Consider the following 19066-nt stretch of genomic DNA (forward strand, 5'->3'; position numbering starts at 1 on the left):
GATATTTTACATAGAAAATCCTGAAGACATCACCAGAAAATTACCAGAGCTCATCAATGGATTCAGTAAAGTTGCAGGATACAAGATCAATATTACAGAAATCCATTGCATTTTGATACACTAACAAAAAATATCCGAAAGAGAAATTAAGGAAACAATCACATTTACCATTGCATCAAAAAGAATAAAATACCTACGAATAAATCTACCTAGGGAGGCAAAAGACCTGTACTCCAAAAACTATAAGACACTGATGAAAGAAACTGAAGACAACACAAAGAGATAGAAAGATATACGGTGTTCATGGACTGGAAGAATCAATGTTTTTAAAGTGGCCATAATATCCAAGGAAATATACTAATTTAATGCAATTCCTATCAAATTACCAATGGTATTTTTCATAGGCCTGGAATAAATTTTTTTTAAAATTTGTATGGAAACACAAAAGACTTCAAGTAGCAAAAACAATCTTGAAAAAGAAGAATGGAGCTGGAGGAACCATGCTCCTTGATTTCAAACTATACTACAAAGCTACAGTAATCAAAACAGCACAGTACTGGCACAAAAACAGATACACAGATCAATGGAACAAGATAGAAGACCCAGAAATAAACTCACACACTTACGGCCAATTAATCTGTGACAAAGCAGGCAAGAATATACAATGGAGAAAGGACAGTCTCCTCAATAAGTTGTGCTGGGAAAACTGGACAACTACATGTAAAAGAATGAAATTAGAACAATTCTAACACCATATAAGAAAATAAACTCAAAATGGATTAAAGACCTAAATGTTAAGACCAGATACTGTAAAACTAGAGGAAAACATAGGCAGAACACACTTTAACATATACTGAAGCAATACTTTTTCGATACATCTCCTAGAGTAATGGAAATAAAAGCAAAAAGCAAATGGGACCTGATTAAGCTTACAAACTTTTGCACATCAAAGGAAACAATAAACAAAACAAAAAGACAATCTAAAGAATGGGAGAAAATATTTGCAAATGATATGACTGACGAGGGACTAATTTCCAAAATATACAAACAGCTCATCAAAAAAACAAACAATCAAATCAAAAAATGTGCAGAAGATCTAAATAGACATTACTCCAAAAAAGACATCCAGTTGGCCAACAGGTACATGAAAAGATGCTCAATATCACAAGTTATTAGAGAAATGCAAATCAAAACCACACTGAGTTATCACCTCACACCAGTGAGAATGGCCATCATCAAAAAGTCTACAAATAGTAAATGCTGAAGAGTGTGAAGGAAAAGGAACCCTCTCACACTGCTGCTGGGAACTTAAACTGGTGCATCCACTATGTGGAACAGTATGGAGGTTCCTTAAAAAATTAAAAATAGAGTTACCATATGATCCAGTGATCCCATTCCTGGATGTATTATCTGGACAAAACACTAACTCAGAGAATACATGCACCCCCAATGTTCATAGCAACCCTATTTACAATAGCCAAGACATGGAAGGAACCTAAATGTCCACTGACAGATGACTGGATAAAGATGTGATATATATATACACATATATACAGACACAAACACACACATACACAATGGGATATTAGCGATAAAAAAGAATGAAATAATGCCATTAGCAGCAACATGGATGGACCTAGAGATGTCATATTAAATGAGGTTAGTCAGACAAAGACAAATATTGTATATTTCTTACATGTGGAATCTAAAAAAAAAATGATGCAAATGAACTTATTTACAAATGGAAACAGACTCACAGACATAGAAAAAAAACTATGGTTATCAAAGGGGTAAGGGGTGGGGAGGTAGGATAAATTAGGAGTTTTGGATTGACATAGACACTATTATATATAAAATAAACAACAAGTACCTATTGTATAGCACTGGGAACTATATTAAATATCTTGTAATAAACTATAATGGCATAGAATCTGAAAAATAATATATATATGTATAATTGAATCACCTTGCTGTATACCCAAAACTAACACAACATAAAATATCAACTATACTTCAATAAAAACTAGACAAAAAACAAAGATTTACTGTATAGCACAGGGAACTATATTCAATATCTTACAATTTATTATATAGTTTATGATAATGGAAAAGAATTTTAAAAATCACTATATACAGAGACATATGTATAACCAAATCACTCTGCTGTATTTCTAAAACTAACACTATTGTAAATCAACTATTTACTTCAATAAATAAAAAAGACTAAGATTTATTTAAAAAATGTTGTTGAACTTGGTGAAAAAGAGATAAAGATAATATCCAGGTCAATTATTTATTTTATTTAGTTGAGAATTATATATTAACTATGTATTTATATACATATATATATATAAATGATATATATATATATGTATGATATATATATATATATATATATATAATATATCTTATTTACCTTCATTTCAAAGATAAATTTCTTTTTCCATGGCCTGTGTCGTATGATTAACACAATTCTTGCTACATCTTGGTTATTCTCCTCAAATCATTGACATTTAGCCTCCGTTTACTAACTTAGTGTGGATACTTTTGCTGCATTGTCTTGTAAGACTGTATCTAAAGAAATACAAAACTAATTGCTTTTTTGTTTTATTATCTCTGAGCTATAAGACTGTGTTTGGTGTTGACTTAGTATATCTGTACTTCTCAATGTAATAATTTAATAATCCCACAGATTTAATTGAATTCTTATATATTTATGGCTAAGAAATAGAAAAATACACATTTCAATTCCTCACATCTCTCTGAGTGAAGCAACTATTTCCCATTTATTTATTTAAAGCTTGCATTATTTATTATCTTTTAATACACATTATTTATTTTAAATGCACTGTACTCTGTACCTCTTCACAGACAGCAACAATAAAAATTGTATCTAGTTCCTATTGTTAGGAACTGTGCTTTGTGCTTAAGATTGTTTTTTGTTTACAACTTCATTTTCAATTTTGTTTTTACAAAGAACTTAATATTCAAAATTCTGATTTGCCTCCATTTTTCTTTGAACTACATGAATTTTCTGACTATGAAAGAATGTTAATTAGAATTAGAATTCTTATCATTGATGTGTGACATAATTGCCACTTGGTATAGTATGAAAAACAAATATTACATATAATCTCTTTTCAGTTTTTATATTTTTGCAAAATAAAATAATATTAAATTTGTGCAGAAAATTATTAGGTATCAGATGGTATAACTTAGTTTCTACTTGGTTGATTATTATTTCCACCTCCACACTTCAAAGTCCATATATAATTGATATCTTCCAGTTCCAATATCCAAACTAAACAGGCCATCAAACTTGCCTTGCAAGATATGTTAAGTTTTTTAGTAAGAACAAAAATGATATAGGTCAGAAGCTTTGATCTACATAACGAAAGGAAGAGCATCAAAGAAGGGCTAGTAACAGTAAAATTTTAAAAATATATATTTTCCTTAAATTAATTGATCTAAGAGATAACAGTTTGTTCAAAATTATAACAACAATGTATTTGATTATATATATGCTTATATATAAGTGAAATGAATGACAGCAAGGATACAAGAGTTGGGAAGGAGAAATTAAGACTTTATCATTATAAGGCACTTGTACTACCTGTGAATTAGAGTAATGTTAAGGATTACAACTGAGATTTTAAAAAAGAGGATAAATGGAGTCATGTAAAATGCATAGTTAAAAACCACCAAAGGCAGACAAAGAGTGAAGACACAATTAGAACAAAGAAAACAAAAGTAGCTATATTAATTTCAGATAGAGGGCAGAATGTGTGTAATAATTATTTGGTATTGTTTTGCATGGGAGATTTGTCTCTTTTCCTCAAATATGTATTCAGTAATTTATTTATATTACTATAGACTTATGGATATTTATTTTATACTTCAGTTTATAAATCAACACTGCTTTATTAATTTTGTTGCTCAAATTGTTCTAGCTTTCAGCTTTGGGAGTTCGTTCGATTGGCTCTTGTGTTCCTTTGAGATACTCTGTTCACTTGTTGGTTTTAGAGCAATTTCTTACGCTAGTACTAAAATGCTCCAGATTCGTGTTGTGTATTTCCTGTCCCATTGCTAGAATCAGTCACATGTCCTTGGAATCCTGCTTCCTTTCACTGCAGATTGATATTACATACCAAGAACTGAGTTTAAGTTTGCTTATTGCTACTGGGAGGTTTTTTTTCCAGACCTTCTAGGCTGACAGAGAAAAGAAATATATGTGTGTGTACTAACCTTATCAGATACATATATCCACAAATATTCCTATATGTAGCTATCTGTATCGATATTAATCTAGACATGAACTCATACTGCTCCCTCCTCCTCTCCTTGCTTATCTGTGAACTCCCACTCAAGCTGTGGGAAACTTGGCTCCCACCACATACCATCCATTCACTTAACTGTTCAAGTCTAGTGTACATTATAGCAGTATCAGCATTTTTAACCCATACCCTTTGTATATAACGTTATTGTTTACATACAGTTTCTCTGTTCCTTAATGTCCACTTATTTGCAAAGTTACTTAGGTCAACACTTTCCTCTCTACCCATTTCAATGAAGTTATTTCATACATTTGTAATTTAAAAAAACCCACAGCCTGCATTTCACCCCGGGACTTAACCTCCCAAACGACTTAAAAAATTATATATCAAGTTTCACTCTTTGTACTGTAAAGTGTTTTGGAAAAATGCAGTGTTACGCATCCACAATTAAAGCATCACATAGAATAGTTTCACCACCCTTAAAAATAATCCCTTGAGTTCACCTATTTAATCCTCTCTTCTCTGCCCCAAGCCCCCAAAATCATTGATCTTTTTACTATCTTTATACTTTGCCTTTTCCCAAGTGCCATGTTATCGGGGTCATAGGTGTCTTTAATTTAGCATTATGTTTGTAAGATTTATCTATGACTTTTTTGTGGTTTGATAGCTCATCTTTAAATTGTTGTAAACATTCATAATATTGTATAACCATCACATGTATATGGCTCTTGCCATCATTTCATGTTTTTGCTGTATTTCAAATCCTAATCTAACCACCTTATTTAACATTGCATCCTACCACTAATTCTTTAATAGCAAAACCTCTTTAAAAACATTGCTTCTTCTTCTGTCCCTATCATTCAAAACCTTCTAATACACAGTAAATTTGTTTGATATATATATATTTTTTGTTCTTTGTGGTTGTTCCCTGCTAAATGTAAGCTCCATGAAGACAAACACTATTGATTTGCTTGCTGATATACACAAGATCTTAGAAGAATACCCTGCACATAGTAAACACTCAATATATATATATATATATATATATTAATAAGTAACTGGAAGAATAAATACAAGGATCACTGAGTGAGTTAGCGGAACACAGACAAAGGTTTATTTTTAATATGTTTTGACTGGGGGCTGGCATTAGAGCTGGGGGCCAATTAGATGTCATTTCTTTTTTTTTTCCTCATTTCCTTCCCTGAGTGAATTTTTACAGTAAGTGTCTTTAAATTCATGAGAAGAGATGACAAAATGGTCAGTCAACTATCCCTCATGGTTCTGGAAAGCATTTTTTATTTTATATTTAAAGTGGGTAGAGAGCCAATAAAAATTTACTATTTCTATGGGGTGCAAAATTGAAACTACATTTGCTAAAATAGTGAGGTAAAGAACTGAACAATTTACCTCAGCTATGTGTTTAAATCAATGAAAATTAGAACTAGTTTATTTTCAAAATACTAAATTAAAATATTTATGATGAGGAAGAAAAACAGAATAAGAATATTTTGAATATAGTATTTTAAAACAGATTAGATATTTCAAAAAGAAAAAAAATTGAGGAAGTATTAGATTATGACAATATTTGACCAATTAGTTATTCTAGGCCTGCAGAATATAAAAAAAGAAGTCCATATAATCCTAAGATACAAACTTGACTTCACAGATGTTTAAAACTTAAAAGCTGCATTTAAAAAATAATGTCTTTAGTAGTTCATATTTTTGTAAGGAATTAGTTATATATTTGTTATATATAGTTATTATTAGTTATATATTTGAGTGGAGAGATTATTACAGAAACAAAATAATTGAACCAGACACAATTTACATGAATTCAAATAAAATTATCTCCTTTCATCTAGTTCAAATAAAGTTCCCACGATAGCACCTTATTTCATCTAATAATAGCCATATTTCAGTCACATGTCCTAGACAACAGTATTTGAAGTAGTTTGCAAAATACCACGTAGAGAATGGTATGTCTTTTGAAGAAATGTTCTAAGTATGATAAATCTTTCCTTGTCTAATCAATTTGGATGTGACAGAGTCTTAATTTTTAAATTTGATTTTAATGATGTTATTTTTGCTTAAGGAATTTTTGTTTGCTGGAGGAAACTACCCTATATTTTCTCCCAGTTAAAAATATTTTGAGGTCACCCCTGAAAAATGTTTACTTAGCACTTACTTGAGCACCATTCATAAACACTGGCCTCTTTAACTGAAGAAAGACTATGAACAAGATCCTTACATAAATAATAAACCCATTAAGCCATAAGGATGAGAGCATTCCAAATATTTATTTAATAGTGAAGATGGAATGAAGACAATCTGTGATACACAAAAGGCAGGTTTTACTACCCATGTAGTCTCTGAAGAAATAACTAAAAGATGAACTTAAGCACAAAGGGCTACTAAAGGAAAAAAAAAGGAAGAGTAAGATTTTTTTTTTTTAAGAGTGAAATACGGTGGTGGAGGGTATTTGTAAATTTAAGGAAGTATTGAACATAATAGTGTAAATAAAAGTTCTACTGATAAATTCAAGTGTTTAAAGACATTGTGAAATTTAAGTAGCAAATAATAAAACACAAAAAAATTAGAGTAAGCAGGGAGTTTTAAACAAAAAATTAGAGTAAGCAGAGAGTTTTAAAGGGCAGAGAAATGTGTTTTATGTCTTGTTAGAAGAAAAATGAGATTTATGCTTTGTAACAGAATTGTAAACTATGCAGGCAACATTTTAGGATAAGCACTAAAAGAAGACAAACTGCAGACTAAAAATGAAAAGGGGACACAGGTAAAAAAAAAGGTAACACGAATTCAAGATTGTGCATAATTTTAAAGAAATTTGTGTCAGACTATCTAATTAACTGAGGTATTTCTTTTAAGAAATACTTCATTGGATGATAACACATAGCTAGAATTTTGGTATTTTTTTTCTTCTGCTTCTTCTGTTTTATAAATGGTGCAAAAGATGCAGAAGCAAGGATGCTACTAGCAATTTATAATTAAAAAGCCTTGGCCAAGATCAGGAAGTTGGGCTGTAAGAAAGAGTTATCTTATATCTCATGGGACAGTTCTATGATTATCTCCAGAGATACAGGGAAATCTGCTACTGAACCTTGTCCAAAATAAGGATGAGAGAGGCAGCTAATGATTTATAATGTGCTATTTAAAGTTTGAAACTTCCCTGAAGGTACTCTGAGGCTAGACTGTCTATATTGTTTTTAAGATATGTAGCTGGATTGCAAGTCCAAGCCAGCATTAACCAGCATCTGAATAAGCAGCCCCCACAAATAGCTTTCTGTTTCAGTCATTGCCTCCCTTTATTCTTTTTTAAGCATAGCAACCAGTGTCATAACATAACATTGCTTAACCAAGTCCAGAGACTTTCTATTTCACTCAGAAAAACCAGGTCTTTTCAAAAGCCTTGAAAAAGTCCTATGTAATCTATCTCCAGTTACCTCTCTCACTTCAAGTCCTCCTACAGGGTCTTGTCATTACACTGGCTTCATCAGGTTTGGGAACAATGCAGTATATCCCATTTCAAAAGTCTTTAAACTTGCTATTCCTTCAGCCTGGAATGTTCTTCCCCCAGACAAAAAAATAAAGCTCACCTCCTCATTTCCCTCACATCTCTACTTTTTGCAACTTAGGTCCTTCTGGCCACTGGATCTAAAATAGTAATTGCATCAGCTTTGACAACACGTATTTTGTCCTCTTTTATTTTTCTCCACGGCATTACCACTGTGTAGCCTAATAGATGTTTATTTATTTAGTCTCCCTGGTAGACAGCAATTTACTTTCTTTCGTTTATTGTTGTATCCCCTGAGTTTAGCACAGAGCCTGGCACACCTGTAGGAGTCTGAGATAGAGTTGATCTACAGCTTGAATAAATATCTCTGGAGTCTCCTAAATATCTGGCTTTAACTCTTGGCTTCAGTGAGAATGGTGGGCATTATGCTGTGCTGTATAAAGTCTGAGACACCCTAGGAACAGTATGTTTACTAATGGTTTTAAAGTAGCACAGTTAGTTAGAAAACGGCTTCACCACAAGATCACAAGGGGATAAAAATCTCCTCTTGTGACTTCTCTACTGAGACTTCTGAAAGCCAAAACTTTTGTACAGATCTTGATGGTCAATGTCAGAATATGGACAATGGGGGTATGTCACTGGCTGATTTCTGAGACTTGCCCCCATCTGACTGCTCCCTCTTTCTCTTTCTGTTCCTTTGCCTTTGCCTTTAAAGAAACACCTTCTGTGAGTATGCTTTTTGGAGTCTTGTATTTTCAAATGTCCAATCTTCTGTAATCTTTATGGAAATGATTAATAAATATTTCTCGAATAAGTAAATGAATGAGTGATGAAAGTCTATACAGTTCTATTCATTCATATTAACACTCTGAAATATTCCATAGCAGAATCATTAAAAATATGGGTTCATCAGGATTATACAATCATTCTTTTTATATGTGTCTTAAATTCCTTCACATAATATTGCTTTACAGTAATTTAAAATTGTTATCAAATCAGCATGGAAACAAGAATATCATAAAGACTTGACTTCTGTTATATACCAGCTCAATTAAACTTCATTCACTGGAACCACAGCAGATCTTTCCCTTTAGACGGAGAAAACCAAGAACAAACAAAAGTGAGGCGGTTTAACATCAGAAGAAATGTTTTCTACTGCTGCACCTTGGGTTAACTGTCCCTTAAGGCTGATTTCCTGGAATAGATCTGCTCCAGATTCTCAGAGCAAATGATGAAAGAACACGTGTTATGAACTCAAAAGTACAAGCTTTCTTTTTTTTTTTTTCTGTTTCATCTTCTTGTCTTGTCTTAAAATGCCAACAAATGTCTCCCTACACTTTTCCATCAATTTCATTCTCATTATTTACTGTTTTATTGCACTATACACTGAGAATTCAATGATCTTCCTTTATGGGATTTTTCTTTTCATATTTATTAGTATATGCATTGGAAAATAATGTGTGTGCTTTACTATATAAAATATTCAATATCTAGCTTCCCAGCTCCAACTGGCTAACTGTATTAGTCGAATCCTAAATCTCTGCTTTTTTTCTCTTCTATCTGAACTCTTAATTCTTAGTAATTTACACTCATTTCCTTCATTGTAAGGTTGTTATTATGTCTATTTCTCAATTTTTACTTACATAAAATAGAAAATTTAATTTAAGTGCATAATATTCACAACTTAAATCATTTGCCTTGTTAAGAATATTAAATATATCTGGGAATCATGCCCATTACTATTTATTTTATTCTATATTTATCAATATATACACTTAACTTAATTTTTAACATTTGTCTATTATTTATTTTCATTAGTAATTTTTAAGTTTTATAATGCTAAAGTTTTAATAAGCCCAAATGCATAATTTTTATAAAAGAAACAAAGTTTAATATGATTACTTAGAAGTTTTCATTTATTTGTTTCAAATACTATATTATGAATCTTTTTCTTCTTTTTTGTCGTTGGGAAATTTTATACAGACATATATGTGTATATACATACATATGTATATATATCCATCTATACTTTCCTTCTGATTTTTTTTAATTCCATGTTTGGAAGAGATAATAGAATACACTCCTTTATAGAACTGTGGCTTCCATAGCATTTAGTTGCCCAAAGTCACAGTAAGTAGAAATTACTCTTGAAAGTTTTGTATGTTGTCTTCATGTACAAGACCTAAAATTTCTCTCATTATAAGCCCAGAAGACAGTTTTGCTTCCAGCTTAAAAATTCATAGCAGATCATTTATATGAAATAGACAGTTCATGTTTAGAAGCCATGTAATGTGGTGTACAATGCTTGGAGTCAGTCACATTTAAGGAAGCTAAATTATCATATATTATCACAGCATATCATAAGCCAACTTGGGGAAAAAGAGGTTCAAATCTCTAAAAGTCTCATTTCATGTGTAAGGTTATGAGTATAATGAGTGTATGGCCTATATATAAATATATTTTTGCTCCTCTCTTACTATATTTTTTTCTAAATGCATATAATTAAATTTTATTAATTTATTTATTTTTATATAATTGTGTATCAGCAAGTCTTGCTCCACTTTTCATACATCCCCAAGCTTACTTCAAAGGGAGGATATTTTAATCATTAGTAACCATGGGGAAATTTCTGTGTGTGTATAAACCCATGAAGAATTGGCTGCATAAATTAAGGCAGTACAAATATGTGTGTTGATTTGTAAATCTATTCATTTGTGCATGTCTATTCAAGCAACATAAAACGATGTCAACAATATCATTACCAGAAATTTTATTCCTTCTTTCTCACTGCCCAGCCCTTGAAGAACAGTAAGTTTGAGATTTCCTCATAAATTTCATAATTCACTCTGCTAAGAAAAATGGAGGGCAATCAGTATCACTTCTGCCTTCAAAATCAGCCTTGTTCTCTCAATTCTAGTGCCATCTAATAAATTTCTTTCATTCTCAGACTGTGAAAGTACTAATTAGGTAACACTACTGTATATTGTCACACAAGTGTACTTTGATTTCTAACAAAGGAAAAGAAAGTGGTAAGTACGAGATTAGTCCATAGTTTTTATAGCAGATAAAATTTAATACCATAAGATATACACACCACTTCTAAATTAATTCAGTTTATAATGATTAAAATTTGTGCATCTGTACCATTCACAGAGATTGCAAATTACTATTGTGTGCTTTCCTACTGAGTTTATAGTTATAATATGTTAATCACAATTTCACAAGCCCACCTATCAAAGTAAGCTTTATAAGTACTTCTAGTGCTCACCGGAATAGATGATATATTGTGTTCGAGTTAAAAACCTGTTCATTTTTTCCTACCAATAAAATTGATATGTACATTAATACTATAAAATGCTAAAATTAAAACAAAAATAAGCATTTCAGTTTCTTTCTTAGAATCGTTAGTGACCAATACAGAGTCTGAAATTTGGGGATGCTGATACTGCCTTCTTTCTCCCCTGATTTGTAACTAACTGAAAGGCGATGCTTCCCTAAATCTAAAATCTAGGAGTTTTGAGTATATTTCAAAGAAGACTAGCACTCATATTTCCTCTTCCTCTGCCCACTGTTTCTCCAAATTCAGACCTTTTAGCCTGTGTGTGGGAAAGTGAAATCTTAAGCTAAAATATTAAATATTTTCATTAAATCTGCAGGAAATATGAATATATTTACTCCACTCAAAGAATAAGTATGTGTAGGTGAATTTCTTTGCATATCCATGAGCATATTAAGGAAACATTAGATCCCACATTTCCCTCATTTACTGGCCCAGCTTAACAGCCTACTTGATGTGACTATATTAGCAGGCCTACCCATTATACCAGCCACCTCCTGTGATATGTATGAGCAAGGGAGTTAAGGAGAAAATGAAGCCAGAAGGAGAGCTCCAGTACTTCTTTCTATTGCAAACTGACTCAGAACTCCTCTTCTTTTCTACGGGAAGTTGAAGATGAAATGCTAAATGAATAATGAAAAGCTAAACAGATTCTTACTAATAAAAAATTATAATTCATACAGATTTAAATATGTTTTCAGGTAGATATGCAAAGTCCATAAAGAAAAATATTATTTGAAAAATTATCTCCCATTGCTTATACATTGATGGTTCTTCCTTCCTTTGGTGATACATCAATGGTCATCTCAAAGACCTTCACTCAGTAAATTCCCTTAACACCACAAAACATCACACCATCAATCGTAAAAGTCTCATATAATAGATATCAATATTTTTGAGTCTATATTCTTTGTTTTAGCTGTAGACTATCCAATAAAAAACAAGTAGCTATTATGCATTGGGAGTAAAAAGATGTAAAAGTAGCTTTAATAATGTTTTTATAATACGCAGTCATGCATGAGGTGTGAAAAATTTACAGTGAAATGTAGAAAGAAATTAAGCAAGCAAGCAGAAAAATCAGCTTATGAGTTAGATTAGCAAATATCTACATTTTTGCAACATCTTGTCTTCAAAAGCATACATACGGTTTTCACACACTTGGAATCAAATGAACAGGAATTAGGGTGATTATCAAAGAACTAAGAAAGAAACAAAAAAAGTCACCTTCAACTCAAAGTGCCTCCCCATATCACAATGACATGCTCAAACAGCAAGATGGAAACTTAGTTATTACATGAAAAAAATAAGCACAATAGGCATTCCATGGTGGGATTCATGCTCAGTTAGGAGGTATTAGAAGGAAATCTGAGCAGAGTCAGACAATGTTGGGCCCTCAACAACGGGGAAAAAAGAGTGTCATCCATATGTAAAGATAGTTGTGAAAGGTTTTGTATAATATACAGGTATCATATAACGACTTGCATAGGGATCTTATAATGAAATAGAATAGCACATGACCTCGTAAGAGTATTCAAATTTTTTAAGCCTCCTACAATATCAGCTTGAACTTGTAAAAACAGGATATTAAATCAATACACCATTGCCTTAAATAATTTCATTTTGTTCTTTCCTTTAATGGCTCTGTAAAACCAATATGCCTCCAGAACTTTTAAAAAGTAGCATACAACTTTAATGAGGGTACATACAAGAATATGAAAGATGAATACCTCCTTCATATTAGTGTTGGCTAAACAGATTTCTGTTGCCTGTTAGTCAGGCAGGAATCTAAGTTAGTGGATTGCACATCAGATTTTTTTTTTTCAAAAATGAAGAATTGACTGGACTAGAACATAACAGAATAAAACAGAATGCAATAGAACTCAGTTCAACAGAAAATAAAATACCACAGGGAATTACTTTAGCTCCTTTGCAAGAAATGCCCAGATTGCAACAACTTTTGCAGGAAATTGGGACACCTGGAGTGTACAGACAGTAAATGAGATGATGTACTAAATTTGTCCCCTGACTTTCATTTTTATGGTTTATGATACTTATCTGTAAGATCATATTAGATCCTCCAGCTCTATCACATCTACCAGATAAATGCAGCTGCATGTGTGAGTCTAGGCGATTCTGGTGGAACAGCCTTTCAGACAATTCATAGACATTTGAAAAATAAGAAAAAATAGGATATTGAAGAGATATTACTTATGACACTAAATGTTCTGTGTAGAAAAAATTTACACCTATATTTGTGGAACTTCACCGAGCCTTTTTATTCATTTTATTTTTAAGTAGGCTACGGAAAAAAGTCCTACTTTATGTAAGTGGCCATGGTAAACATTATTTATAACAATACACTCTTTCAAAATATCAATATAATTTTCTTATAGCATAATCTAATTTAATAATGCATAATTCAGTATTATAATCAATCTTAGTTAACTGAAGAACTAAAAGGCAAAAATGTATTTTCTGTATGTGGCAATTTAAACCTAACATGAACTCAGATTTTGGAAAGTAAATAGATCTTAAAATGAAATATTGTTTCTTGAGTATTTCAAGATTCCTTGTTGGAAATAATATTTTTAGATAGAAAAGTGAATGTAAGAGCAACCCTAACTTGAAGTTGTGCTGTTCTAACTGTCATCGTCAGTACTGTTCTCATCACAGCACTGCAGCATTATCAACAATCTACAGCCACTGGGACACTTACTTTTAAGTTTTGCTTTCTATGGCAAAATGTTGCTTTCTGTATTAAACATGTTGGAAGATACATTTTTCTCTGTGTAGCTTTAAATTTAGCCTGTTAAGTATTCTGAAAGTACCAGATGGGAACATGACAGAAGAACTCTGGCACCAGCTGGAATTAGCTTTATATTGGCCAAATTTGGGACAATTTGAACATCAAAAAGAATAATAATAATAATGGATTTTAACACATTGAATTAAAAGTTAAAAATGATTTTTTTGTGAAATCAAATCATATTATTCTTTTAAAAACGTTGAACAAATCTGAATTCAGAGTAATAGATTTCCAAATTTGGAAAAGCAGGTGCTATGTCAGATTAATGAGCTCCTGTCAGCAATGCCCTCTGTATGTGTCTATTTACTTTACTTACATATAATCTGTTTCCTACATTGAAAATTTTACTGGTTTATAATGTTAAACGAATACATACTTTCTGGAATAACTGAAAACAATAAACAAAACCACACATAAAGTACTTAACGTGTCAATGTAGGAACTGACTTCTCTTCATATTTCACGTGATGATTATTGTAACTAATTAAAAAAAAGATCTTTGAAGAATACACCTTTCAAAACTTACAGCAGGGCTTAGTATGTGATGAATTCTCAGTAATCTCTCAGTAGGCAAACTGACCTAATAAATAAACAAATAGTAGTCTTTGCATGTACCAGAAACCATATTAAAGTCTTCACACATTTCAATATATTTAATCTTCATCCTCAGCTCTACTTGGCACAACTGGACTGTTTCAGTTATAAGCAAATACAGAGAAGTAATAATATCTTCCCAGTTTACTTAATGACTTATTGGCTAACTGGGACACAAAATCATAAGTGCAGACAAATTTTGTATTATAACCACTATAACATTCTCTAAATATGATGGCTTCATCCTGAACATGACAACTTTGGGTTACCTTTACCTTGTGGGATAGCCAAGGACTAGTGGTGTCATTCTAAATGTGAATTATGAAACAAATTGCCTTAATTTTTTTCTAGAAGTTTTCAAAAGACTATACGTCAATTCTTAAAATTAACGGATAATTTCTCTACCTTATTTACATGTAAGATTCGTTGGATTTTGGGACAGGATTACTGAAAGTGAAACTTTTTTTTTTTTAACACAATGAATACAAGTGTGTCTGATTCCTCTGAGTGCTGCCAGCTGCCAGCCTAAAAAATCAATGTGATAACTAAAATTGTAAAATGTAGCTTTTAATTTGTTCTTATGGTCTGTTGATCAAGACATTCAACCATGACAACACACATCTGTCCATGCCCATTGTTTCTTTAGTTAAATACCGTTACTGCACATGACTCAGCAAGACATAAATCATTCTGTCACTCTATAAGGATTTAAATGCACATACTTAAATAAAATATTTATTCATACTTAAAGTTGAAAAATTATGGAGAGGAATTCTTCATAATGATGATCAATATAGATGACATGAGCAGAAATGACCGATTTCCTTGTTCCGAAGAAACATTTTACGTGGTCACTTTATAAGCTAATAGAACTAAGGCAAAACTTGAATCTTCTTGTGTCCAGTACATCACTGCAAATGGAAAGAATCTCACTTGCAATGCTTTCCATGAGCTCAACTTTCTATAAAAAATAATATTTTCAATTCAATATTGACTGTCTAAAAGGTTTAAGGAATCTGTATATGCTTTCACTTTTAAGCAATGCAATTAAAGATCTAATTACACTGAACACTCAAATGTATGTTTTAACGACTGCCAATAAAATTTCAAGGATGATATAGGCTTTTAATTATTGTTTTAAATTTAATTCATATTGGTATCAGTTAGGAATTTTAGACATTACTTGTGTTTAAATCAATCATAATTATACTTCTGGTAAATTTTATTTCACTTCCACAGGGTAATCTTAGAGGCTAAATAGGAATACCAATAGAAAGTGGGTATAATTGTGTATTTTTGTGACATTAAGTATACAACAGATTCATGATTATTCTACTATGAATCTAATTTATCTTTATATAATTTTCCCATAAAGGTGAATATGGATTTAAGACATACTTGTATTCAATATTAATTAAAGCTAACACATAAAATGCTATAGTACCCTGATAGACTGAATTCTGGATAGGGAAATAAGTCACCAAAAAAAAAAGAAAAGAAAAAGAAGAAAAGAAAACAAAAGGCATTAATTTGATTTCTAGGTCTCATATTAATTAAAAAATATATTTTCTTTAAAAAATACAGAATTATACAGTTTACAAATTTTGAAACTGAGGAAAGGATATACAGAAAGAAATCAGAAACTGATTACTTCTAAGTTATCTTTTCAAACTAGTTATAGATTGATATACTAAGTTGGATAAGCACCCCCTTCTGTTTTTCTTCTTCGTAGTATTACACCCATTCCTCTGAGGTGCAAAGTTTTCATTGATTGCAACTGTGGGCCAAGCATTATTCTCTGTCCCATTGATACTGGGCTCTTATCAGTATGAGTTGATTTTGGCCAATAGAATGCCAGTATGTACAAGAGATTAACATGATAAATTTTCGCTCCCGAAATCTGTTGATCCATTGTGAGAATAACATATGCCAAATAGCTACTACCAACACACCTCTTCCCCAGATCCCAAAATGAGACTTACGGAGTCGATCTGAACCCACCAAGATCAGCCCACCAAGATCAGCCAAACCACAACTGAACTTCAGGTCTGTGTATATGAAAATAATATTTTTATAGGAAGACATTGAAACTTTACAGTAGGATATTACTTTCTCAACAACAACAACAATTTATACAGATGGTTTAACATGTGTTGCTTCTTAGTTGTAAAATCTCACCTTTTTGAGGGATTCATGAGCTATTTTTCTCTATTTTACCTATTGTTTGGCTTATACATTCACTATGTTCTCAATATTTTTCTATTTTAGTATCTCTTTCATTGATTAATTAACTAACAACTTTCCCTGGGCTAATGTCATGAAAAGATCTAATGTTATTTGAGAATTTGAAAATTAATATGTCTTTGATAGTGATGAGTGCTAGTGACTTGTGAGGAAACACCATAAATTAAGTGATCATTCATTTTTCTATGTAATATAATATTCTTAATAGTAATAACCTTATTTTAAATGGCAGTCCTTCTATAGTATCTAAAATACATTTCAGCCACCTCTCATTAGAAATGGGCAGCAGTGAAACCACTAACCTTTCATCTGTTTCTTCAGGCATATATTTGAAAGAGAAATTCATCAATATATGAGGTGCTATTTTAAGTTTTAATGAATACAGTTTTGTGCAACTTAGCTATCTCACAAGAGCCATAAATGTTTAATCCAATTGAGATAGGAAAGAGTAAAAGGATCCATGTATTCCCTGGGGAAAGATAAAATATAAATTGATATGAAGATAAACCTGTTTCTGTAGGTCAGAATTCTTCTTGTAAATATATTTGGATTTATTTAACAGTTGTTTACAATTTTGCTTAGAGGATCACTTAAATTGCCTGTAGTTCCAAGGAAAACAGTAATTATTTGATTGATACGAATGGAATCTTGTGAGACCCTGAATACTTCCTAATATTTCTTCCCGAGCCTATAATTGTGAGAAGTCACATAACTTAAACAGAAGAATGGCTCTGCATAAATGAGTGTGGTTTCAGTGAAGGGCTAAAAATGTTCACCAGACATGCTGGGGCTCTTTTCTAAGGCCCATTTATGGCTGCATAATTAACTTATTTGGAATTTCAGGTCCCTGTGTTGAAGCTTATGAGAGAAAAGATTTACAATGTTAGATAATTAACAAGTATATATCCTCACATATTATTTATTATTATTATTATTATTATTATTATATCCTTATATATTATTACAAGGCAGTAATTTTGGAGTCAGTTTAAAAGGAGTAATTACAGTGATCATCAAATTAAGAGCAATATCAGCATTAGCAGCACTGCACTATCTTGCACACTTAAACTCTTTGGTTTCTTGGGGAAAAAAGTTGAAACTTCTAAAATATCCTTTGTAGTCAACTTACTTTTTTACATACTAATGGTCAATTAATTAATTATATTATACATTAAATTTCTCCCACATTAACTCCATTCTCCCACATCTGGTAATTATATCCCTAGAGAGAAACAACCAAATTTTTCCCCATGGAAAATTTTCACAATCTCGTCATATCTAAATTTTTTTCTGTCTTTAGTGAACAATTCCTTCACATTTGTCACAGAGCTCAACATCTATTTAGCACATTATTTAGGTTCTTTTCCATTGAATCATCACTATTTTCTCCATTTCCTTTGAAAATATGACAACTAGAACTGGGTGCTACTAGCAAGCACGCCATTTCCATATAGCTTAGTTCCCATTCGTATAGGAAGTCAGTAAAAATAAAAGGCAGAAAAGCAACTATTTTCAACGTTGAATGTCCCTATCTTAATGTGACTGAGGGCTATTTGAGCAGTTCTAGCCTGTTGCACACACTTTCCTACTACATAGGATTCTCTGTTAGCATGCCTGGAACACAAATTAAAAAGAGGTATTCTTACAGAGCTGGTAAGAATAATAGAAAGATATTGTTCAAAAATTTAAAGGATAATTTTTAATGAAAACTATTTTTAATGAAATGACCTAAGAACCTCATTATTAAAAATCACTAAATATTAAATATTTTAAAGTATACAAATAACCAATTTGTAAAATATAAAAAACTAACTTTTCTATTTATAGCCCTAGTTTAACAAACAAGCAAGCTATTATCCTTAATTTTGAAGTATTTTTTACACCCATTTTTCAATTAACCAAAATTATCCTCCTTTCTTTAGGTGATTAAGCTATGTGAAGAAATATTACTCATAAAAAATGTAATTCTGTAAGTGGCTTTTTAGGATTGACGTTAGAAATACTTAAGTTTCTGCAAAACATTCCCATTGAAGCTTTTCCAAATCACTATTTCTTCATAGTATAATTCATTTACTCTGCTATTATAAATTTAGTTAAATCCATTGTCATCGTATTTCAATTTATTTGCTATGTAATTTGAAGGATTTAAACTGGAGGATTAATATTACTTACTTATAATATTATTAATATAATTACTATTTGCAATGCAAAACTAGCATTCATCTACAAATATTAATTTCATTCCTCCCAAGTTTTGTTGGTGTCAAATATGCTGTAAGCTT

At 31.4% G+C, this 19066-nt stretch overlaps 2 long non-coding RNA genes across 2 annotated transcripts in view; one reads left to right on the forward strand and one right to left on the reverse strand.

Moving 5' to 3' along the window:
• Positions 1–19066, forward strand: part of LOC116660599 — a 270261-nt gene that overhangs the window by 221270 nt on the left and 29925 nt on the right. The window lies entirely within an intron of this gene.
• Positions 1154–17178, reverse strand: LOC116660597. The gene is made up of 3 exons (XR_004316171.1): positions 17168–17178; positions 11250–11252; positions 1154–1307 (listed from the first exon to the last, which is right to left on the reverse strand). It is a non-coding gene; the product is annotated as an uncharacterized LOC116660597 (long non-coding RNA).

Source organism: Camelus ferus, chromosome 3 (genome assembly GCF_009834535.1).
Source record: "Camelus ferus isolate YT-003-E chromosome 3, BCGSAC_Cfer_1.0, whole genome shotgun sequence".
Taxonomy (NCBI): domain Eukaryota; kingdom Metazoa; phylum Chordata; class Mammalia; order Artiodactyla; family Camelidae; genus Camelus; species Camelus ferus.